Source organism: Bicyclus anynana, chromosome 22 (genome assembly GCF_947172395.1).
Source record: "Bicyclus anynana chromosome 22, ilBicAnyn1.1, whole genome shotgun sequence".
Taxonomy (NCBI): Eukaryota; Metazoa; Arthropoda; class Insecta; order Lepidoptera; family Nymphalidae; genus Bicyclus; species Bicyclus anynana.
In genome coordinates this window covers 4,864,588-4,888,528 of record NC_069104.1, presented here as the reverse complement: position 1 = coordinate 4,888,528, position 23,941 = coordinate 4,864,588, and the positions used below count along the sequence as shown (strand labels likewise).

Here is a 23,941-nt window from a genome sequence, read left to right as displayed (position 1 = left end):
CTACCCTACCGCTAACGATAACCCTTCCCTCTCCCCACCTTACCCTACCCTAACCCTACCCGTAACCTATCCATACCCTATCCTACCCTACTCCTAATCTACCCCTACCCTACCCCTACCTTACTCTTACCCTACCGCTAACCCTAACCCTTCCCTACACCTACCTTATCCCAACCCTAACCCTACCCTACCCGTACCCTACCCCTACCCTACCCCTACCCTACCCTACCCCTATCCTACTCCTCCCCTACCCTATACGTTCCATATCCTTCCCCTACCTCTACCTTGCCCCTACCCTACACTACTCCTACCTTATCCGTACCCTACCCTACCCTACCCTACACTTTCCCTAAATTACCCCTACCCTACCTCTATCCTACCCCTTCCCTACCTCTATCCTACCCCTTCCCTACCTCTATCCTATCCCTACCCTCAGCAAAATTGGTCCAGCCTTTTGTGCGTGGTGCAATGACCAAAAGACTATAATTTCCCAAGCGACTTCTATGCTAATACTATAAAGAGGTATAGTTTGTGTGGTTGTCGGGGGTAATCTCTGGATCTACTGGACCGATTTGGAAAATTCTTTTACCAATAGAAAGCTACATTATTTGCGAGTGTCATAGGCTATGTTTGGTCCTCATATTTATACGGGAACGGGAACCACGTAATTGAAACCGCGGGGCGTCATATAGCGGCATTTCTGCGACTTTCAGAAATTTTGTATTATCTCCGAAACTATATAACTAATTAACATACTGTAAAGGGCAAATCTTATCTCTATAATATCCTTGTGATTATTAAACAATTTATTTTGATAAGGATTTAAGTTTAGTTGTGTAAATAATGACGTAAACCTTAATTTAAAATTTAAATAATTTATTAAAGTACTAAAGGTACTATATCTGCTAAAATATAAAAGATAGATATATGGTGTCGCGGACTTTTTTGTAGAACTTTTAAAGGTTCAAAAAGCCTCCATACATTTATTTCAGTTATACGCAATGGTTGAGTCAGCGCATGCGAATAAGTAAGTTTTTCGGTCTGACCTGTAAGAGAAAACCCGCGATATCTCAGTAGTTATATATGATAGAAATATAAAATATAGCCTATAGCACTCCCCGATAACGTAGCATTCTACTGGTGAAAGAATTTTTAAAATCGGTCCAGTAGTTCCGAAGATTACCCAATTTCAAAAAATTGTTACAAACTTACAAACTTACAAACTTACAAACTTACAAACTTTACCTCTTTATAATATTAGTATAGATAAATTCGTGTTCAGTGACAGACATAAAAAATGATTTGATTTGGCTTCAGAGATTAAATTAAATGTTATTTACGGTTTTAATCCGATACAAGAAAAAATAACTTTTTCAATTACATTAACCCTCTGTGTTCTAGTTATAATCCCCTATCGTTCTGCCTTCACCAATTCATTGCATGTTTATACGTTATAAACGTTTTGTGACTTTGGGGTTGTGATCACCAAAACAGGGGTAACAATAGGGTAGCCCGTGCCCTTTACGCTGTTGAATACTATTATTCAGTTTCGTTATTACATAATAGACTTTCATTTTACTTTGAGACTTCCTACTGCGAGGTTAAAAGGTGTTATTATAGCGAGGCGTACTAAAACTCGTGTACGTGCGTACCCTTTGTGATTTGCATTAGCGGATGATTGCGATTTTTTTTGCATGACACTAGAAAATTAAAAATAAGTCCCTTAAAAATAAGTCCCATAGATGAACTTTAAAATTTACAATAGGTATCTCACATTCGGTGAATTTCAGTCTGTTATGTCAGCCACATTGTTTAAGCTCTGTGTAACTGTGTTTGCCACATATTCCATATATTCCTTTTCATAATATCAAATAGTCTGTGACTCTTGGAAAGTTATTGGTTTTACTCTATATTACGATGTTTTGGACTGGCTAAGGTGAATCAAAGTTGATTATAAAATGCTTTATCGATCGGATATTGCTTTAGTGCTCTGTATCGATGGATTAATTTTTTCGTGTGTATTAGTGGGTCATCGCCTCAAAACAAATTATATAGGACCCGCCTCGTTAGTCGTTACTTTTCTGGCTAAGTGTATGATGAACGATCTAATGCGATTATAAGAATTGTCTCTACAATATCGATGTTTTATAGTGGTAATCATATTCGTCGTGATACTGGTCCTTCTACAACCGGAGTGAGGTCTTTGCATGGCTTATGGATCTAAAATGCATTAGTAGTTGGCATTTCGATCGGGTTCCAACATGGTTCCTGCAGATCATTGCAAAGTAAAATCTTTTTAGATCAAGCTGCCATCTCTTAAATACAGTTTCTTAGCGACTGGTTTTGAAATAAACTGTATAGATTTTGATTTAGCATAAAATTGCCTGAATTCGTTGTAGTCTGTAAGCGCACTTACTTTATTATGATTGCATAAAATAATAATCTTTGTCCGTTACATAACCTTTCCTATTTTAACGTACTTTCAAAGTTTAAACGGTTATTTCTTCTTTGTTTTAGGAATTTTATGGTCGTGCTTAAGTCATTTTGGACGAACAGTTAAGGATATCTATGTTATTGAATGTACTCGGAGCTTTAATGAGCATAAGTTTGCCTTTTGTGGTTTGAGGTAACCATTATGTCTTTGTCAAAGTTTAAACCTAGTAACTGTATTTTAGTTATTTTTATGACTTGTTTACATTGATGTATAATACAATGTTGTACATCCATGCTTGCAACTATTTATTTCTTACGGTGATAAGAATTCCATTCTATTCTAAGAAGAGATGATATTAAAAATACTTAATATTAAAGAGTGGCATGTGCAGCAAAATTAAAAAAAAATAACGTTAACGTTTACAAGCGTTTAACACATATTTATAGTAACGTTTGAGGATAGACGTGGCGTAGCAATTTTTATATACTCAGAGGCACAATTACCCGCCCTCTTTAATATTCGTCATTCGTCATCAACCCATATTCGGCTCACTGCTGAGCTCGAGTCTCCTCTCAGAATGAGAGGGGTTAGGCCAATAGTCCACCACGCTGGCCCAATGCGTATTGGCAGACTTCACACACGCAGAGAATTAAGAAATTCTCTGGTGTGCAGGTTTCCTCACGATGTTTTCCTTCACCGTTTGAGACACGTGATATTTAATTTCTTAAAATGCACACAACTGAAAAGTTGGAGGTGCATACCCCGGACCGGATTCGAACCCACACCCTCCGGAATCGGAGGCAGAGGTCATATCCACTGGGTTATCACGGCTCACACGGCTCTTTAATATGACGCGAGTATATTAATGGGCGGATAATTGTGCCTCTGAGTATAGTAAAACCGGTGGTCAAGTCACTAGTCATTACAAACGGACAGACCTGACGTTTCAAAAGTGCTTGTAAACTTAGCCTACTTGAAATAAACGAAAATTTAATTTGAATTAGTATGCCACCTACGGCGACAGATTATATGCTTTAGGTAAAGTGCTTTTTGCTTCACCATAGCAGAGTAAAAAAGATTTGTTTTTATGCAATGACAAGTTAGCCTTTGACTGCTATGTCATCTGATGTTAAGTGACGATGCAGTTTAACTTGGAAGAAGTACACGTTTGTTCTATCCATACCTCTGACGATTTCTACGCGGCATCGTAAGGACGTTAAATCGCTTGACGGTACGTCTTTGCCGGTAGAGATATCTAGACACGGCCTATGCCTAACACCAGACCAGAGTAGACCAGATCTGAGCCAGTTTAGACAATATAAAATCATAAATTGACCCGAGCTGGGAGTAGTAGCTCTTCCTCCACAGCACTGTCAGAGTCAGAGAGGTCGTCAAGGTGTCAAAACAAAGGCGCCGTTTGATGAAACAGCACGAATAAAGTTAAACGACGCTGCTTCCTTGACGCAAAGTATTTTATAATACACTATGCGATGTTTCATTACGATGTCATCGCAATCTGACAATCTCACGTTTTTCCGCCTTTCTATGCAATTCCTTTAAAGGGACGACTATGTAATTCTATGCGAATCACGGTTATCAGTATGTAGATTCAAAGGAGCTTTGGTGGTTACTGCATCGGTTCTCTCGTTCCTTGTTAGCTATTCATGAATAAATTAGATTGCTTTTGACTGACGTCAAAATTTTGTATGATTTGTAAATGTATTACACAAGGCACGTTAAAGCACTTTTGCTAATCTTTCCCAGATTAGTTATAATTGAAAATTATATTTTTAATAAAAAACATTTCTTAATTGTTTAATCAAAAAAAAAATGTTTTTTATTTAAAAAAAAACAATTTTTTATTAATCGTAGACCGTATTTTTAGAAATCTCAACAGCGCGGAGGTCTTAGATTGACCATCTGACCATTGATTTATAGCATTGATAAAAAAAACAACTTACTACGAACACAATATTACCCAAATTTGCAAATACCAAAGTAATCTTTACATAATACATATTAGATGACCCTGAAATGTTGTTTTGCATTATCGCTTTTAAAAACAGGGATTGATGAGAGATGGTTCAAAATTAAGGGTCTTATGTATTTTTCAATGCTCATCATAAAAAATAAAAATATGATAATATATATTTTAGATTATGCACCCTGTTTCATTTAGAAGTATAAAAAAGGTGCAACCGCTTCGGTGGAGTTTGGTAACAAACACATAAACAAGGTGACACGAGAATTCATATACGAGTATTAAAGATATTAGTAAGAATCATAAATATAATCGATCTCAAATAGCTCAACTGTAACTTAAGGTATAATTTCATATTGAATTTGCATACTCAAATCAGGTAGTCAAATTGAAACATGACAGCAGAAAGCGCAAACTGTCACAGCCAACAGCCTTGTAGCCTCAGAGAATGAGAAAGTTGCTCGTTTTGAATTGATTTCTTATTCAAATTCAAGAAATAATGAGCTAGATTGTCCTATGTCAATTTAAAGGTACTTAGGTGCATGTAAACCGGGCTACTCTAATTCGTGAAATGGAGATCCTGATACAAATACACTGATTTAAACTAGCAGAAATGATATTAGTTATTCCAAACAATGCAAACCATGGTCAAGGAACAAGAAAATTGGTTTACTTAGTTCGGCAAACCCCAAATGCTTTTTTATGGCTTAAGGAGTTATTCTGATTTTATTTTGGTTTTCTCTATTAAAAAAAATACTCTCAATAAAGATAATGTATTATATTTAATCAGCTATAGATAATTTCTTATTAATAGAAAATACTTTTATATTAAAGAAATAGTAGGTACTAAAAAAACAATGTCTGCTCTTTACTAAATACTCATAAAATAGAGCATTTTTTAACCAAACAGTGTTTTTAACTTGTTTACTAACTAAAAAAAAAATATTAATGAATTTGGATGATGATGAATTTTGAGATTGTATTTGAGAGCCATTGAATGATGAGTGTAAAAATAATATAATAAATAAAACCAAAAGCATAATATGTCAACGATATCAATCAGCAAGAGCTTTCTTTGATCTTACTTCAAGAGCATGGAAAAGATCGAGTAGCGTCTCCAAATAGATGCGAAGCTTACCATCTATTTCAAACACAGCTATAATTTCCCGCCTAACTTATGAGTTAACACATTCTATAAACAGGTATAGTAAATTAGAAATCATTGACGTAATTAGGGGGCTAAAAGACCCCTCCTGATTTTTGTAAGGATAAGATAAGTCGCCCCATAGACATGTTACATCCCTTAATGTAGAGAACAATTTTATTAAATTCAAGCCGTAATAGTGTGAGGGAATATAAGTACAATGGTTTAATAAATGGTTTAAATCACTCCGATAAGGCACTCACGAAAACTATTCGTTCTAATGCTTTAATATTAGAATTTGGTTTGGTTAAATAATTCGTAGCATAGAACTCAAATGAAGTTTAAAATAATATTAATTAACAAGTGAACATAAAACTAAGATGGAATATTTGTTAAACACAAATTACTGTTCGTGAAGTAAAATACAGTTACTGTTCAGTATTCATGTCGGTCCTTTATAAACAACCCGTCAATCCTTGCTTGCTTTAATGGGGGGTTGATATGTTGGTTTAGTGTGTTGATTAAAAATTAACTTAGATTTCGACATGCTATTCTAACAAATATGAATACTAATGGAAGTTTTACATACGTGTGGCTAAAGTAAATTCAAATTAGTAACCAAATTCTTAATTATAATATCTGGTTGGTCTGCTCTCTTGAAAAAAAGTCCAGTTTTTGGCATTAAGTTTTTTTGGACTTTTTAAATAATAAGTTATTCTTTCCACTTCAAAAAATTTTCTCCAAATATATTAGAAACTAGAGCCAAATCACACTTTTAATCTATTTAGACAGTTGCTTCTGTTCTCAATGTACAAAGCTGAAAAGTTTTGAGTTTGATGTGGCCCTCAGTGGCAAAACATTGTTAGACAAACATTAGGAACTCTTTCATCTGTGTAAACATGGCAAATAGTTTGGAGCTACGAATATGTTTTGAGTTCCATTTTCCAATATGTGTTTCGTCTTGTCATAAATGGTGCTACGCAGTCAAAATTACATATACAGGAATATCTATTGCAATAATTGTAACTTTTTTTCAGTAACTGGTTTTGATATCCTTTATTTTACTTTCTTCTTGTTTTCACCGGTTCACGTCGTTATGGCGCTCTACGAAGCTATCCTGACTATTTTTGTATTAACTTCATGTATGTATGTACAATGTGTACGTAGACATATCCTGCACTGTTTTAATGCTATAAAAATCTAATAAAAATAATTTGCTACTAACTAACTAATCTATGTATATTTAAAATGAAACTCCATATCTTACAAATGTTTCAATTGTATAATTAGGTACTATTTGAATATCTGGTTAAATCTCGGAGCTGGTACGAGCGCCTAAGTCCGACTTTCCCCTTTCGACCTTAGCATTTGTGTTTCTTGGATAGCATATTCTTTTACTTAGGTGCTAGTTAGTCGTGTATCGAAAGTAAGAATATCATTACTAATTGGTTTCTTAAGATTTGCTGGAAAGATTAACTGGTATATTTCAATAAATTGCAGTTTTCATATTGCACGAAATTATAAAGTCCAGTATGTCTACTCTTTATTCAATGAAAAATGTAAGCGCCAGCTCTTGGTTCACCTGACGCATGGATCAATTTGACAGACAGAGTTAAAACATTTTTGATATCTGATGACCATGGGCATAAAGTATCAAAGACAAGCGCCATAGTCATTAGATATGACCGAGTATTGACGACGCTTAAGGAATTGAGCATATTCAGCAGCTGCGAACGTAGTGATTATATATTATTTGTTGCTTTGAGCTGCGTCAGGCGTTTGGGTAGTGCGCGAAAGACGAGACGCTGCCAACGTATCTACGCTAAAAAGCACGCACCATAGACCACGGTAAATCGTCCCACGCTACTATAGTTAGATTATATGCATAATTCCACATAACTTGTAATTTAGGTCTTCTATACTATATCACAGAAAACATCTATACTATCTTTTTCTTGAATATGTGTTTAGTTTTAATATTTCCAGTATTACATTACTTAATCTAATTCTCGTAGTTACAGTACTTAATCTTGTTCTAATTCGTACGTAAATAGAACTTGATGATTTTAATTTAATCGTCTAGAAATTCTTAATCGCTTAAGATTAGACAGGTGTATAAAACTAGGTTTATTGCATCCGATTATATTTGCATTTGTAACCTTAAAAGGGTCAGTATCGTTGAAGGCAGTGCGTGTCCAATCAATGAATCAGAAGCGGTATTTCCATTTAGAATCCACCTTGAAACGAAGCCTTTGAGTAAGATGCCGAATAATAATAATTAAATGAATATTAAACATTGAACTGAATATTGAATAAATTTCAATGAATATTGAATGTTGAACTGCTTGCAATTTAAAAAAACTTACAAGATTTTTTTTTAAAAAATTGACAAATTGATAACTAAAACAGCTCTAGGTATTATAAAAAAGAGTAAGAGTGCAAAGCTTGTTGGGCCAAGGTTTGTTGTACCTATGATCAGGGCTTCTCCTAATATTGGGTCTCAGTAATAACTGTCTTCTATTTCCCATCCTTGGTTCAACAGACAATAGAAAGCTTTTTGAGATGTTGGTTGAAAATTTCACCTTACAGACAAATGAATATTATTCCTAATTTGCTGCTTGCAAAATATAAAGAAATACTTGTTACGAGTATATGATTCTTTCAGTAAAAACTTATTGTAGGATGAAGGATAATTAATATTCTAGTTTTCAAAGTTTCAATCAATGGTTGTCTTTAGTATAATCTCTACATCTAATATTTACCGTACTTACATTTAACCGTTTACAGGGTGCACCAAGTCAATTGCTCAGTAAGTTAATGCGCAGCCTGTGTCGGTGTCTACGTGTGCAATGATAGTCTACAATCCTACATGTTGTGCCTACTTAAATACCTAGCCTTTAGCTATCGGTCAGCAGGGGAATGTTAAGCCGCGTTTCCAGCGTATATTTTGCGCTACAAGTACTACAATATCTATAAAGTAATTTAAATCCATCGTTCCCTTTTCTTGATTCATCAAAAATTTTGTCCATTTGTTGTCCAAATGATTTTGGAGCAAGGTTTGGCAAGATCTTTTTAATTTTCATAGTCACAGTAGATTCAAAATATAGAAAGTATATTACGAGTTACACTCTTATTTTTGCTTTTGAAGTTATAATAATTAATTGATAATGGTGATGAAAAGTGAAAGATTAGAGTAAAAAAAAACTGCCTTAGAACTTAGATCAATATTTTACATTGGGAATGGAAATGAATCAAAAGTAAAAAGCTATATTTGACGTGAATCAAAAGTCAAATGCCTTACTTGACGTAAACCAAAAGTCATTTGAGTTATGGGAAATGTTTTTTGTGAAGTTTAAGATGATTTAGATAGAGCAAATCAAGAATCATGCACAGGAGACGAGGCTTTATAAAATCCCACTGGTTCAACGGTTCTGGAGCATTAAACGTACGCTATTATCAGCAAGGCACCAATTTAACCTTTCTACAGCACACTTCCATATTTATACTCGTAACTTCCTTATAGGTTTCTAGGTTGGGACTGTGGCGTTGATTTTTATTTTCTTTACGTCGATTTTGCCTTTTTAATATTTACTGCACCTTTTCTAACATATTTCTATACTGTTGTGTTCATGTGTTTCTAGCCTCAAGATATTTACAGATAGAGTGTGATAATAACTCATAAACTATTGGATCAATTTCATAATTTCTTTTACCAATAGAAAGCTACATTAACATGGCTTTAATTTTTCCCCGTATTGCCACGGGAATGAGAACTCCGCCACTGAAATCGTAAGATTCTAAAATAATTATAAAAATTTTTGGGAATAATTGATTTTTTTGCTATTCCAATCGTCATTGTTATGTAATCCTCAACGTTTCACCTCTAAACCATAGCGTCTTCGGAAGATGTTGACTCTACTATTGCTCAATTGCAAAGTCAATTGTTTGTTTAAAGAGCTTGAAATTCATTATTGATATCTCATAAAATTGCTTTGTCGGAGTGTGTAACCAGCCTTGAGAGCGTATTGTTAGTTTGTTGAATATGGGTCGCCGTTTGTCGTCAGATATGTTTGTAATATTTTCATTTTCATATAAAATATCAAAGACGGTTTTAATAGTAGGTAGGTAACTTCTTTATAAAAGTATAATAAAAAGATAAGATTAGGTCTGCTTTGTATGACCAATTTTTCTAGGTTGTTCAAATTTGTCTTTAGTTGTAGGTAAGTACAGACAAAATTCTAAAGGATGCCGACATTTTGCACGGGTAATGATCACCTTTATCTCATAACCCGACGACAAAATAATCTATGAGCATCAAATTAAGTAGTACCGTCGGTTTTGTGCTCTTGAAGTTTTTTCATTAACTATACTAATAACTTTCCATTTCTAAACAGCTACTGATTTTTTTGACAGAAAACCTCTAAACTTTTTTGATCGATCATTTTTAATAAGAGACCATTAGATCAAAAACGCAGTGATAATATTGTTCTATTGAACAATATGTCAATTTATAAGTGGGTGTGAACTGTGAATGTATCTGGCCGATTGCAATTAGATCTCAATTGTAATTGCTAGTACACGCTTCGTGGCTATTATCTCAGCAGCCGACCGTAAACATGTCCCTACCAGGGTTTCTCATGTTTCCATGTATCGCGTTGCTTAATGCTTTTAATATCACGTGATTCATTGCGGCCGCTCTAATGTAACTAACGCGTATAAATAGGTTACTTGCAACGTAAACGTGAATTCTACCACCACGTGCATGTGTCATCCAAACGTGTTTAATATTTGGAGCGCTTTACTTAATTGTTAAGGACTGTATCTAGTTTGTCTATTTTTAAGTCCCCAATGAAAAATTATGGGAGTTGAACTAGTTCCCTTGTTTTATTTTTAACTGAGTTCACAAAGAGGTTCTCAATTATCGAAATCTTTTTTTTATAGTATGTTCCTCGATTATTAATTCAAAGGTACTTGGATCGATTTTGTTAAGAAGGATTTGCTGGAAAATTCGAGGAACTCTTTTTTATTAATTTTTAGCACAATCTATGTACAAGAAAAGATTTTGTTTGAAAACAACGTATTTTTGTCTATTTTTTAAGTCAACGTATCCTTCGTTTGTTATAAACAAGGTTATAGGAATTGGTCAACGATGTAGAATTCTCTTTGTCATAAGATTTGAGTCGCAAAATGGTATTAATTGGGTTTTTCTAATAGTTAATGTCCAAACTAATATTTTTGTTATTAATGCGAAAGTAAATCTGCCTGTCTCTATTGATTTTTATTTCTTACAAATAAAGTCGAAACACTTCTGTTAGGTCGTGCCTTCAGTATTGTAATGGTAAGTGGTGCCACTATAATGTCAAGTTAGGTAACTGTTATGTATTCGAGTGTAATTAGAGTAGTTCCCAGGAATATCGTTCGACACCGCACGAACTCAGCTAAGGTGATGTTTATAAATTACGCCCATTTAGTATGCATAAACAAAACCATTTAGGTAGTATTATTAAAGTGTATTTCAGTTAGCATATGTCAATGACAGTTGCCTTATGACGTTCATAATACGTACTATTGTTGTGAATCGCGGCAAACTTTCAAGAGTGAAACGAACTGTCACCGTACTCATGCTATCTGAAAAAAAACTTTAAGAACAATTATAGTCATTTGGATGAACTAGTAATATGCTCCCGACCGAATTGTTTTATTATTCAGAGTAATACAAGAGGAGGCGTGTGACGTTGCAATGGTTTACCAAGAAATGGAATGAGATTTTCCTGCTTTACTACTGCGCATTCAGTTTTCTCCTATGAAGGCTCACAGTCATATAGCTGGCGATTCAGAAAATATAAAATCCTAAACTAGCCCGTGCTGGGACTCAAACCCAGGACGTCTCTGTTCAGAACCACAGCACTACCAACTGCGCCAGAGAGGTCGACAAAAATATACTTATTATATATATATTGACTAGCGGACCGGGTCATGCTTCGCTATGACTTATGTGCACTTCTTCCCTATACCTAGCCTACACTACTCTACCCCTACCCTACCCGTACCCCTACCCTACCACAGTACTCTACAATATCTGTAGTACTCTATAATATTTATCTTCTTCCTAATGTAAAGTAATTAAAAGCAAATTGCGAAGTGAAACGCACGTTTTGTTGGGTTTGGGTGGTGTCGACACTTGGATTCGTCTATTTTTAAAGAAATCAGCAAAAAAAATCGATTAATCATTGTTAATTACGAAACATTCTATAACCACATAAACTGATATATAATCTTTATAGCAGAAAATATTCATTACACAGCTCTGATTTCTATGTGTCTTCCTGAGATGTTAGTACATATACAGCCTTCATTGTTGTCAACAGCATTGAGTTAGTCTAACCAAGTACAAGTATAACCTGATTTGAACATGGATATGTTGTAACACTTACGCAACGTAGGCCTTATAACAATACGGTAGGACATTGTACACACTATGTATGGCAACGGTCGAATGGACTGGCCTTTTATATGTATGGATTATGATATTTTTTGTGTTCTGATTGGAAATGTAATTTTATGCGGGGGTGGATTGGTCTAATTTCGTCAACTTAACGTTACGATACCGACGTTGGCAAATAGATATTAAATCCAAAATTTTCTAACATAGTAATGATGGCATTATAGTTGTATTAGTAATGAATTCATCTATACAATTGGCTTATGCACATGCAATTTAAAATTGCACCATGAGCACAAATAATTTCGGAAAACGTTGAACAGTGGGAGTTCTCAAGAACCATGGACGATTTTGAGATAAAAAGTATCCTATCTATAATCTCCTCTATCTTCTAGTGATAGTTAAAATCTCGGCTATCACTAAAATCAGTACAGCCCTTAGCCCGAACAAATAAAAAGATTTAAAAAAGATAGACAGACTTGTTTGTGAAAAAATTGTTTGTGGTTTGGTGTCGTGTAAATAACAACAAGCACGTTATCTTGTATCACAGTTGTCTTAAAATCACAGACAGATACTTCTATTTTATTTATAAGTGTTTTTAAAAAATTATGTCACAAACAATTTTTGAAAACTCCTTTATTTTTAACTTTGATGACCTTTCCTGTTTTCCATTTTAAGTCTTGTAAGGTTATACAGTATCTTAGAAAACTGGTTTTATTCATTCAAGCAGTTCATCGCTGGTTTATGAATTACTGTGTGTTTATAAAAAATAAGATTACAAACGATTTTTGAAAACTCCTTTATCCTTTTAACTTTGTCCTTTATCCTTTTAACTTTGTTGACGTTTCCGGTTATCCATTTTAAGTCTTGTAAGTTAGTACAGTATCTTAGAAAACTGGTTTTATTCATTCAAGCAGTTCAGCGCTGGTTTATGAATTACTATGATAAATAATTGTTGCTTCGATAATTTCTATGTGGGTGACCGATTATTTACGGTTTCACTAATTGATTATAGCGTGATGTAACTGGAGATTTAATTTAAAGTCCCATTAACTCCGATAAACTTCCGCTGAAATGATTCTTGTGTTAAATTCGTCGTTATTTTTTATTCTCCTTTAGTTTCCGGCTATGATTCTGGATACGTTTTTATGTTAGATTGCATGTTGTGTCTAAATCTGTTTATAAATGTTAATTTCATTAAACTTTATCAAAGGCGTTAGTTAGTTCTAAATTAAGGGATTTGCGTTATTTCGATAGCTCATTAAAAAAAAATCTCTTTGATTTTAAAACGATAACGACTAAATATTAGTAATTTTTTTTAGATTAATATTTCCATTTCCTTTCTCAGTAACACGACTGTTAAGCGTAGATAGGACAGTAGACCATCTTTTGGATTTCAGTCAAAAGCCCTTTATCAAAAATATTTAGGATGCTTCAGCTGACCAATAAAATCGTGAAGCAACCTTCATTATGCAATGCATATAATCGTTTTGTTGAGTAATAGACAAAGCCTTTGTGCAACTATTTGCTCAATTAAACAATGTAGTATTTTTAATATGAAATAATCATAACACTGAAAAACGAAGTTATCTACGGGGAAAATAACTTCCAAGTTAAATTAATAAAACATGTAAAAGGATCGCCTGAAATATAACAGGGCTCTGGCATGACGCCAGCACGCTTCGGTCATCTCTTTTATTAGAGCATCGCAGGGCTAGTGGCGAGGCAGGAATGCAAATTAAACTAATAACTTGCACGCTTTTTAAGGTACAAACTGTTCTTGTAAAATATTACTGTAATCTACATAGCTTGGCGAAGTCTTTGATTAAAAGACTCATCATTTCAGTAGGCTAATTCACTATCCTTTTAGTCCTCAGGTAGTTTTACTATTATAGGACCGCTGACATATAATAGTTGAGATATTCGATGTAACACATGTCATCCAGTGCATATTGGTGGATATCATACAGTAGGTAGAGTAGATTTCTCAATTGATTTGATGTTTATTTTATAATAGGTTGATAATGATAATAAAGACCAAAATAGTGAATAAGCCAACAGGTCTCATATAGGGTCCGTACTCTTTTGTATACAATGTAGTTTTAGTATTTCAGTATCAATACTATGTCATATTAAGATATATTCAAAATAACATGATTGTGAAGTCTGTTGAAATAACAATAACTTTATTTAATCTTACTTTTGTTTTCATTACAGGTACACTGGAGGGTTGATTTAGTATCAACAATTATGTAACTTGTTTGATGATTCAAGGCAAATACAATGGCTAGTTTGAAGTAAATCAGGTAAGCAATCATATTTATCGTTTACCAATTGTATAATAGACATAACATAACAAGTATGTTTTAATACATGTCTTTAATGTGTATGATAATGTTTACACAACAAAAATCATACCCATGTTTAAAGTTGGCAGGTTCCCAAAGGTTCTTTGCTTACGTAAGAGAAACTGTGGTCACAGTTTCTGTCTCTATTGTCTTACAATAATCAAGTTTGTAATGATGGTTGCCTTTTATAAACTCCTTTCCGTAAGATGGTAAATGTTCTCACGGCCCAGCGAGTCTTGGATTAGTCGAAAGCATCGAAGTAATTTCACGCTTCGTAGTATGGCCTCTACAGTCTATTGAGTTATTTTAGGTAATCGTTTGTTTACTATTACGGTTTGGAATCGTTTATTAATCTTAGTTACTTGCAATAATCTGATGTAATTTGTGGTTCCGTACATAGTGTCTTGTGCTATGTAGATTGGTTATGTAATGTGAAATTGTGCATTGATTTAATGTTTATGAGGTAAACATTTAGTACCTTTGTGGTATTAACTATTAAGGCAATGTTTGTGCGAAATTTTTTCTACTACGGGCGTGCGTAGAAGTAAACGCCCGTAAATGGTAGGAAATTTCGCTCAGAAATTAAATAAATGTAAATGTCTCAAAATGCTTTTAACATTTTTAAATATAAATCTACCAAAGTTTGGTAGAATTAATCTACCAAACAGTGTAAGTTACATATAAATAGTGACAAAGATGAATAAGGTATAGAACAATTTACGTAAAACGACTCTACTTTTAATTTTTTTTATAATAATATTAATATTTAATAAATAATTTAAATTGATAGGAATAAAGTATTTTATATTAATAAAATGTTACGAATGTGTATCTGTACATATTGCATTTATGGTATCTGTAAAATTCCAATAGCAAGATATCGCGGCAACTGTAGTTAGCAGAAAACAGGATAAGCGTCGTCAAGTTAACCACAAATCTTGTAAAGGCATTAGAAGCATGGAAGCCCATAAATCATTTTGTTGCCACGAGGACAATACCGGTGGCCTTGTACAATAATACAGAGACAGTTCGTTGACCCCGCTCGTTCTAAATAAAGAAGAAATACCAAGAGCATTAAGTAAACACGAATATAGCGTAGACGACATAAATACACATACTTGGAATTGTGTGGAATTTCTATCTCGTGTAAATGGCAGCTGTCAGATTTTGTCACTTGCAAATTCTAAATTTAAAGTTACATATAGATAAATAATAAAATGAGGACCCCTTTTTGTCATATGGCATGTCCCTATAGATTTGAAGGTAGATAGATCATTAAAAAAATATTGTTCAACACCACATTAGTTTTTCGACAAATTAGCGGAGAAATCGGTCCATCCGGTGGGAGATACGAAGTCGCGAAGAAAAATTACACACCGAACACACCGATTTTACCATGTAGGTTAATAAAAGTAAAAAATAGGTGTTATTAACATGACAGGCATGGTCGTTGGTCGTCTCATTATGGTCATACTTAAGATGATTGATTTCCGTTTCGTGCCCGCGTGCTTAATCGATGCGCTTTATATGAGCATATAGGTCATTTAATATTGTTGCTCTTTAATACTGAACGTTGACCATGGCACCGTGATTCTAAAAGGTCTACGTCCTTTGTCTGAAACATGAACTGATTGCTGAGAATTTGTTGTAATATCGTAACTTTGCATTGTTTCTTTCGACCTCAGACCAGTTACCATAGGACCTGCCTTACTAGACGTCACCCTTCTGTCAGAAGTATATGATCACGATCTAACGTGTTTATACAGACTACGTCTAGAATCGATGTTTCATTGTGTTAAAATTACACGTGTGTATATTACGATTTAAATTTATAGTTGTGTGTAGTGAAAGAACGCAGGATATATTTATTGGTGTTAAATATTTTCGATGTGTTTACCTCGTCTCCCTCAAACAACGACAGACAATTTTGTTGGTGATAGTGCATGAACGCAGGATATATTTATTGGTGTTAAATATTTTCGATGTGTGAGTTTACCTCTTCCCCCTCAAACAACGACAGACAATTTTGTTGGTGAATTTGAGTGCGATACAAGTCCAAAAGTAATTGGTCTGAGCTTTCGACGAAACGGAAACTTTTACGTTTAAGGGTAGTTATAAAAGCAAACTCAATATAACATCAATTGATTAAGCGATAGTTTTCCGGTCGTTTAAAATGTATTGAAGTTTTTACGTATAGCTTCAATGATTTCGTAATCGACCTAATTCACACGCAATTGAAAGTCGTCTTAAACTCATGGCTGACTTAATTTGGAGTTGAGAGGGATCTAATGATATTATTTAAAGTAATGCCGGTCAGATTTAAGTTCTTATTAAACGAGTTCCTTAAATGGTTGAATGCACCAGCTTACGGTTTTAGTATAAACACCCAGTGTTCTAATGAATATGAATGGACTTGTTTGTGGGCCGTAGGGCCCGAATATGATGTAATGGTTGCATGATTATGGGGATTATAATGCAAATATTTTAACATTATAGATAAATGTACACTTCATCTTTTTACTTCCTGTCTATGACATGTTGTTACTTTATGTCATCTGTTTCTTTGCTTCAGCTGTATCTATATAATGTATAGTTTCATTAATTAAATTATTATTAATGTTATAATTTTTATCATTTAATAATTTGTTATATGATGTATCCGCCTAATTTCATTATAATTTGTATCTTTTACGGTAAGTAAAATATACTAGCTTAGTAAATTTAGGATTTAATTTTAGGTTTAGGAAACAATTAAAACAAAATCAAAACTGAGAATTTTATTTTCCACTATTGCAGTTTTATTACTGTATTTTAAAAATTAATAAATAAAGTGCGATATTGCTGACCTTATTTAGGTAAGTTTTATAGGGAACTAATAGGACACTAGAAATGTGATCGTATTACCCTCAGTATTGCGTTCAACTCAAAAACCTAAAACCAAATTGATTTCTAAATTTTTCAATTTTGTCAAAATTATTTTGGGAGTTTAATTAAAAGTTCAATCAAATATTAAGCCGAATATGGCTTACAATACGAGTAAATCGTTACCATGCCAATTCCTTATTTTTAAGTACTTGAGAGATTGTATTTAAGACATGCTTCATTTGCAGCGTCTATTTGCGCCTCGGATTGGAACTAACGCGCATTGAATGCTCGTGCGCAGAGCTCATGCATTGCATCGTACCTGCTTCGGATACTCTTTGTGTTTGTGTATTGCACATATCAGCTTCAGGTCAAGTCTTACTTGTATGGATTTCAAAGACACGTATAATTTTTATTTAGCGACAAGATAGTCATTGGGGTGGATGGGGTTTTTAATTTGGGTACGCATTATACATACAAATTGTAGAAAGTAAAAAAAAAACAGTATTTAGAGAATACAGGTTGGCAATGAATCCTCAGTTGAATTATTGTTAGTAATAGACTACTAAAAACCAAGTCCTACTAAAAATGTTAATGAAAATTACTAGGATCTTCCAATACAACTTCCCAACAGCGAGATGCTTGAAAAATAATTGTTTAGAATTTCTCGGAAGGAAGAAAAGCTGATAAGCTTAAGTAGTTCCATGATAGACATACCTAGGACTCGAAATCAAGATCTCGTGATCCTAAGTCACATAGACTAACCATAAAGAGTTATTTGAATTGAATTATTAAGATGGTCTAATCAATGCTTAAAACATATTAATAGGTAGACAGTGAATTAGCATATCAAACACATTTGGTGGCCACATCCGTATTTCAAACTTTTACGCAGGTTAACGACCTATAAACATAAATACGTGTGATAAGTGATACCCGAGCTTGACGAAATATTATACACACAGGTATCACGAAAAACCATAGTAACGATAAGATTACCGACATATCAGCTAATTTTGGTACCTCGGTTGCCTCGGTTCTTATTCAGAACTACTTGTAGCTGTCACTAGTAACTCGAATTCGTCGAAGTGAAAGATTTTTGTTTTTTCAGATATATATAAAAATATGCAAATTATTTGTATATATTTGTATCCCAGAATACATGATCCAAATATATATATTTATTAAAGATGGACCGTTTAAAAGTAATATTGAAGGTATGGCGATTACTGGGAACATGGTTAATGATGGGAAGATGAATTTTTCGATGAATTTTTTTAAACCGAACAAAATAGTATTACATAGTAGTAGTTTAATAAATCGCAACCTTGTCGCACAAACACACTCTTGTCCGTCACATACAAGTACATAGGTATTACAAACGGATAGAAAAAACCCTTCTTTGTAAGTCGATTAAAAAGAAGAAAGTTTTCAAATTGAAATGTTAGTATTGAAGTAGCGATGAAAATTATGATTTATGTGCTTCACTATTAGAAAATGTAAACGCTATTAGATATTTATAACGCCTGTACCATTACAAGTAGTGGAATAATTTATCTAAGCCACAGTGAATTGTGGATGTTGCCCCAGTGTAACTAGGAGAGTATACACATATATTAGCCCGAGATCTCGATCTATTTATCAAAGGCGACGGTATTGACGAGTAAACATATTTTCACAAGAGAAAGCTGATAGTAATGTGGTTACTTACACTAATGGCGCAAAACCGACCATCACAAGTTTACAAACAAATTTCTCTTACTGATGTTAGGAATATTTGGACATCTAATATCGATAAGAAGATGATTAAATAATTTTCAAAGACACAAATAAGTTAATAAGGCAAGTTTTGACGGATGGTGTCACATCCATCTCTGCAGCAGGAGAAAACCTAGATTGGTCTGAAACAGATTACCCTGAAGCATTCGATTCGTTTATGACATTTGTTTTAGACATTATGTAAGTGTTAAAATTATTTTGCTGGTACAATTGTACGTACATATTTCAGTAATAGTTACAATGACTTACAAATCAAACCTTTGGTATACATCTGGCACATGGCGGCCCTGACCTATTTCAACACATTGTGTTCTGAATAGCTCTCCATTAGTTCCTTCGAGGCACAGCTAAAACAATATTTTGTAACTCGTTCAACCGCTAATGCAATATACTGGTACCCAATCAATACTCGATCTATAAAACAAAACCGATAACATCGCGAATGTAAGGCTTCAATACAAAGAACGTTTAATAGACATAAAGCTGTGTCAGGAAGTTTTGCACATAATCAAAATTCACTTTCGCGTGGCACCAACCCACAACCATTGTGTGAAGACTTATTACTTCTTTAACAGTTAAAACCGTTTGTCAAACAAACACTTTCACGTTTCAACATAACTGATAAACGACCCGTTAGAGGCGTTACAGAGCCTTGTAGACGTTTACATTACAGGGTTAGAGTCAGGGGTGGCGTACATTTTAGAAGCAACTGTTAATTTTCTAAAAAAATAAACGGTCAACAGGAAATCCCATGTTACAAAAGAAATCTATAAAGGATTGAACTCAAGTTAATTTTTTTTATTGACAAAGAATACAATGAAAAACAAATGCTTAATTTTCCTTATACAATTCATGTCCACATGGAATGGTGGCAATAATAGTTTTATATTTATTTTTTTACAAAAATACACAGTTACAATATGGTTTTGGTATGAACACAGAAAAAAAATTGGTTAACTAGTAAATGACAATTTATGTTCCTTTTAGTAAAAATAAAATATATTATTGATTTTTAGAAAACATAAAAAAGGAAAAAAAAATTAGGCAAAATATGATTGCTTTACGATCACCATTACAAAATATTAGAACAGTAATTTACGCGTTGTGATACATTGAAAAACCCTTACTTGGTTCGCGTGCCATTGGTTTGCCATCCATGCTTTAAGCATAGGCTTAAACTATGATATAGTCGAGTGACTTTCTTTAGTCTGGGTTAACGTAGGAGGAAGATAGGAATCTATGAGCTGATAAATGATAATTGCAATCGAACCTGCATTTAACACCTTTACTGTTACTCGCTTAATTCTAGTAAACTGGTACATTTATCACGATTTGGATTATAAAACTGGATTATAATTTTACGGCTTGAAGCGTTTTCCTCTTAGATGTAATTTAATATCAATAAATATTGTGCATTTAGAGGTTTGTAATGATATTTTGATCTATAAGTAAGTATCTAGATATTATCTTTAGAAACAACAAAACTTAATAATTTTAAATATGCAATGTGAATTGTAACAATCTAACAATTGTAACTATGAAAAAACGCCAATTTGGGCGATCGCAGAACACATATTATATAGAAATATACGGTACACGACTTTATCATACAAACTTCGGAAATAAGCGTTTATAATAAATGCTTTTAGACCCTACATTCGCATATTATAAAAATGTTTTTAACTACAGTATCATAACGCACCTATATTATGTGGATCATGATCTATGATCTATATATCTACCTTGGTAGATCATGAGATATCATAGTATGTGAAAACAGTGTGAATATGTCAGTCTCCACATCGTGCATTGATTTATCTTCAAACATTACTGTCACAGCAAGTGTGTAGGTGTAATATATAGATATATACTTGTCGTCGTGTCGATTAATTGGATCTGTTATCCCACATCCTAAAGAAACTTAATATACGATTGCCTTTGATAGATATTTATAGGACTTTCCTTTTCGTATTTGACTCTCCTGTCATTGTATTTGTGTTTGAAGCAAATTATTATCGTTCGCTTTTATGGTAGAGACGTGGAGACTGTAGTACTTATCGTTACGTGTTTTATATTGTCACATTGTGCCTTAACAGTATCTGAAGTACAAGTTAGAACTCGTCGAAAACGTAATTGTTTAAGTTTCGAAATGGAAGTAAGTAATTTGTATTTATATGTGAAAGTTTTCCATAACTATGTACTAATGAGAGAAATATGCTAAACGCAATTCGATGAAACGTAAGAGTTTCTTGTTGAAAACCTAGTAATGTGGTTTTGAAATGTGACATTTAATGAAGCACCTGCGATGTTTACAGTTGTAGCAACTACTGCGCAAATGTTACAAGGGTTATTTGTGTTGTTAATTAACGTCTTCGGTTTCTTTATTTGGGCATAATATAATGCCTGGTGCAACATTTTTGGGGAACTTATTCCGAACATTTCAAATAGTTATTTCTGTAGTGAAATTATTTAGTCGTGTTGTTAAAACATTCTGAAAACTTGTTAAGTTTCTAGTCCTTTGCAATTCAAGGATATTGGCAATGATTCAATTCGTCTAAAACTTCTACAAATATAAATGAAGCTGATGTTCTTCAAACTGAAACATCAGCCTCTCTTGGCTACTTACCTTTACCATGTATTTTTGAAAGTTCATTTTTGTTGAATGGAATTAACGTTTAGAATATTTTTCTAACCTCTATCACAAGGTAAAAAATTATCTTCTATCTTGTCTTATTCTAAAAATTTGATGAAATCATCAGACTCAGTACGAGATACTTCAAAGATACTTGAAATAACGGAGGTGGTCCAATTATGTTGTTAAGATTCCTAGCTAGGATATGGACGAAAGCCTGATATTGAGATAGGAAATTTCTCTATTTAGCGTTTATTTTCTTCGATACTATCAATAATGCCCTAGAACGATGATACTAAATGCTGTTATAGCCTCCATTAAATTTATGAAATCTTTAACAGGAACATATAGGTCAAACAACAATGGTATTGCTGAATTTTCATTTTTGAGTTTTGAAGCAATCCCCCAGTCAGTAACTACTTAAAACTGTTCTGAACTGAAAACTGTCCTACAACATTTTAATGATTTAATTTTGTATTGTAATACTTTCGAAAGTGTACCTAACAGAAAATAGTTTGATTATAAGTATTTGTTTTGTACCATGTATTGCTTGTTTGTATTTTGCTTGTGTGCTATAGCCAGTACAGTAAGTTTTCGATGAAGTAAGACATACTATTATTATAGTCTATAGTTCTCACATATGGCCCGTGATAGCCCAGTGGATATGACTTCTGCCTCCGATTCCGGAGGGTGTGGGTTCAAATCCGGTCCGGGGCATGCACCTCCAACTTTTCAGTTGTGTGCATTTTAAGAAATTAAATATCACGTGTCTCAATCGGTGAAGGAAAACATCGTGAGGAAACCTGCATACCAGAGAATTATCTTAATTCTCTGCGTGTGTGAAGTCTGCCAATCCGCATTGAGCCCGCGTGGTGGACTATTGGCCTAACCCCTCTCATTCTGAGAGGAGACTCGAGCTCAGCAGTGAGCCGAATATGGGTTGATGACGACGACGATAGTTCACAACTTTGTACAAATATTCAATTATTTTTTTTAATTACAGATTAAATATTCTGAACGGAAATATAATATAAATATGTTTTAGAAACTGAACGTAGCTCCCACCTAGCAAATCAAATAATATCCAAGAACAAATCCAAGATGTTTACTGAATTTTTTACATACACTCAAAAACACGTTTTGCATTTTATTACTTATATTATTACTCGACTGCGTAAGTAGGAGGGTAATGTTTTAAAGATTTGGATTTCAAAAATCCTGCAACTAAAAGTGAAGTTTCTGTCGGAGCGTACGTCCGACTCTATTTTGACATGTTGACAAGCTGTTACAACGGTCCTGTAATTATCGTCAGTCTTCCTCCAACGCTTCCCTTTTCCTTTTGAGTTGAATCATGTTTAATGGATATACAATGTGCTGTTAATTGGTGGTACGATTAGTATCAGTTTATTTGAAACGAATGGAAAGCATTAGTTTCATTTATTATATGCATTTTTCATATCTTTTTTACTGTTATGTTATGGATACGTATGAAAAACATTATAAAATCCCAAAATAAGTCGCTATATCAAGATCTAGACCAGACATTTCCTTTTTTCTAAACTAACTAAGCGTATAGTACTTCTTGAGCTTACTGTACCGTGGGAGACGAATACTCCGAAGGACCACAGTATAAAATAAATATTATGGCTTAACAATAGAACTAACTAAAAATGGCTGTGTAGTTACTCTGTACGCCGTAGAAGTAGGCGCGAGAGGATTACCAGCAAAATCACTCTATAACTTGCTTAAAGACCTGGGCCTCTCTATAACTCCAGCCAGTTCTATATTAGAACGACTATCCAAAGCTGTTCTAATAGGATCTTACCAAAATCGGCTAGGCAGGGAGAACAAGTGTTAATTTTTCGATTGTCAAGGAATAAGGAAACCCGGAGTTTTTCTCTCTACCACGCGATGAACCCGACACCCGCACGGTGAATCCATGAAATGCTAAAATATTCGTCTCTGTACCTCGAACCTTTCTTATCTTTTCTAGCCTTCCACTGAAATCAACATCCGCTAAACAAACAAGAACTGGCACTAAAATACTTTCAATTAAATATTTTTAACCAGCGTTATTTTTCTATTTGTAAAAAATATTGTGAATGCACACAAACTGTGAGTGCGGATTTAGGAAACTGCTATTTTATATTATTTTGTTTCCATGAGATAAAAGAGACAGGCATAAAATCAGGAAACCGTCTGCTAATTGTTGGCTATACATATCAGGAAGTTTCAGCAATATTTATTTTTAAAAAATCTTGAAAGTTTTATATGCTACATGAATAACGCTTTTTGTGATTTGATGTTCCTGTTACATGA

General features: G+C 33.7%; 1 protein-coding gene across 1 annotated transcript in view; it reads left to right on the top strand.

Annotated features, from left to right (window-relative positions):
* The window catches only part of LOC112046846 (klarsicht protein), a 326,360-nt gene that overhangs the window by 9,554 nt on the left and 292,865 nt on the right, over positions 1-23,941 (top strand). The window contains exon 2 of the mRNA XM_052888461.1: positions 14,219-14,307. The gene's annotated coding sequence lies outside the window, so the exon portion shown is untranslated. The remainder of the gene's footprint in view (positions 1-14,218; positions 14,308-23,941) is intronic.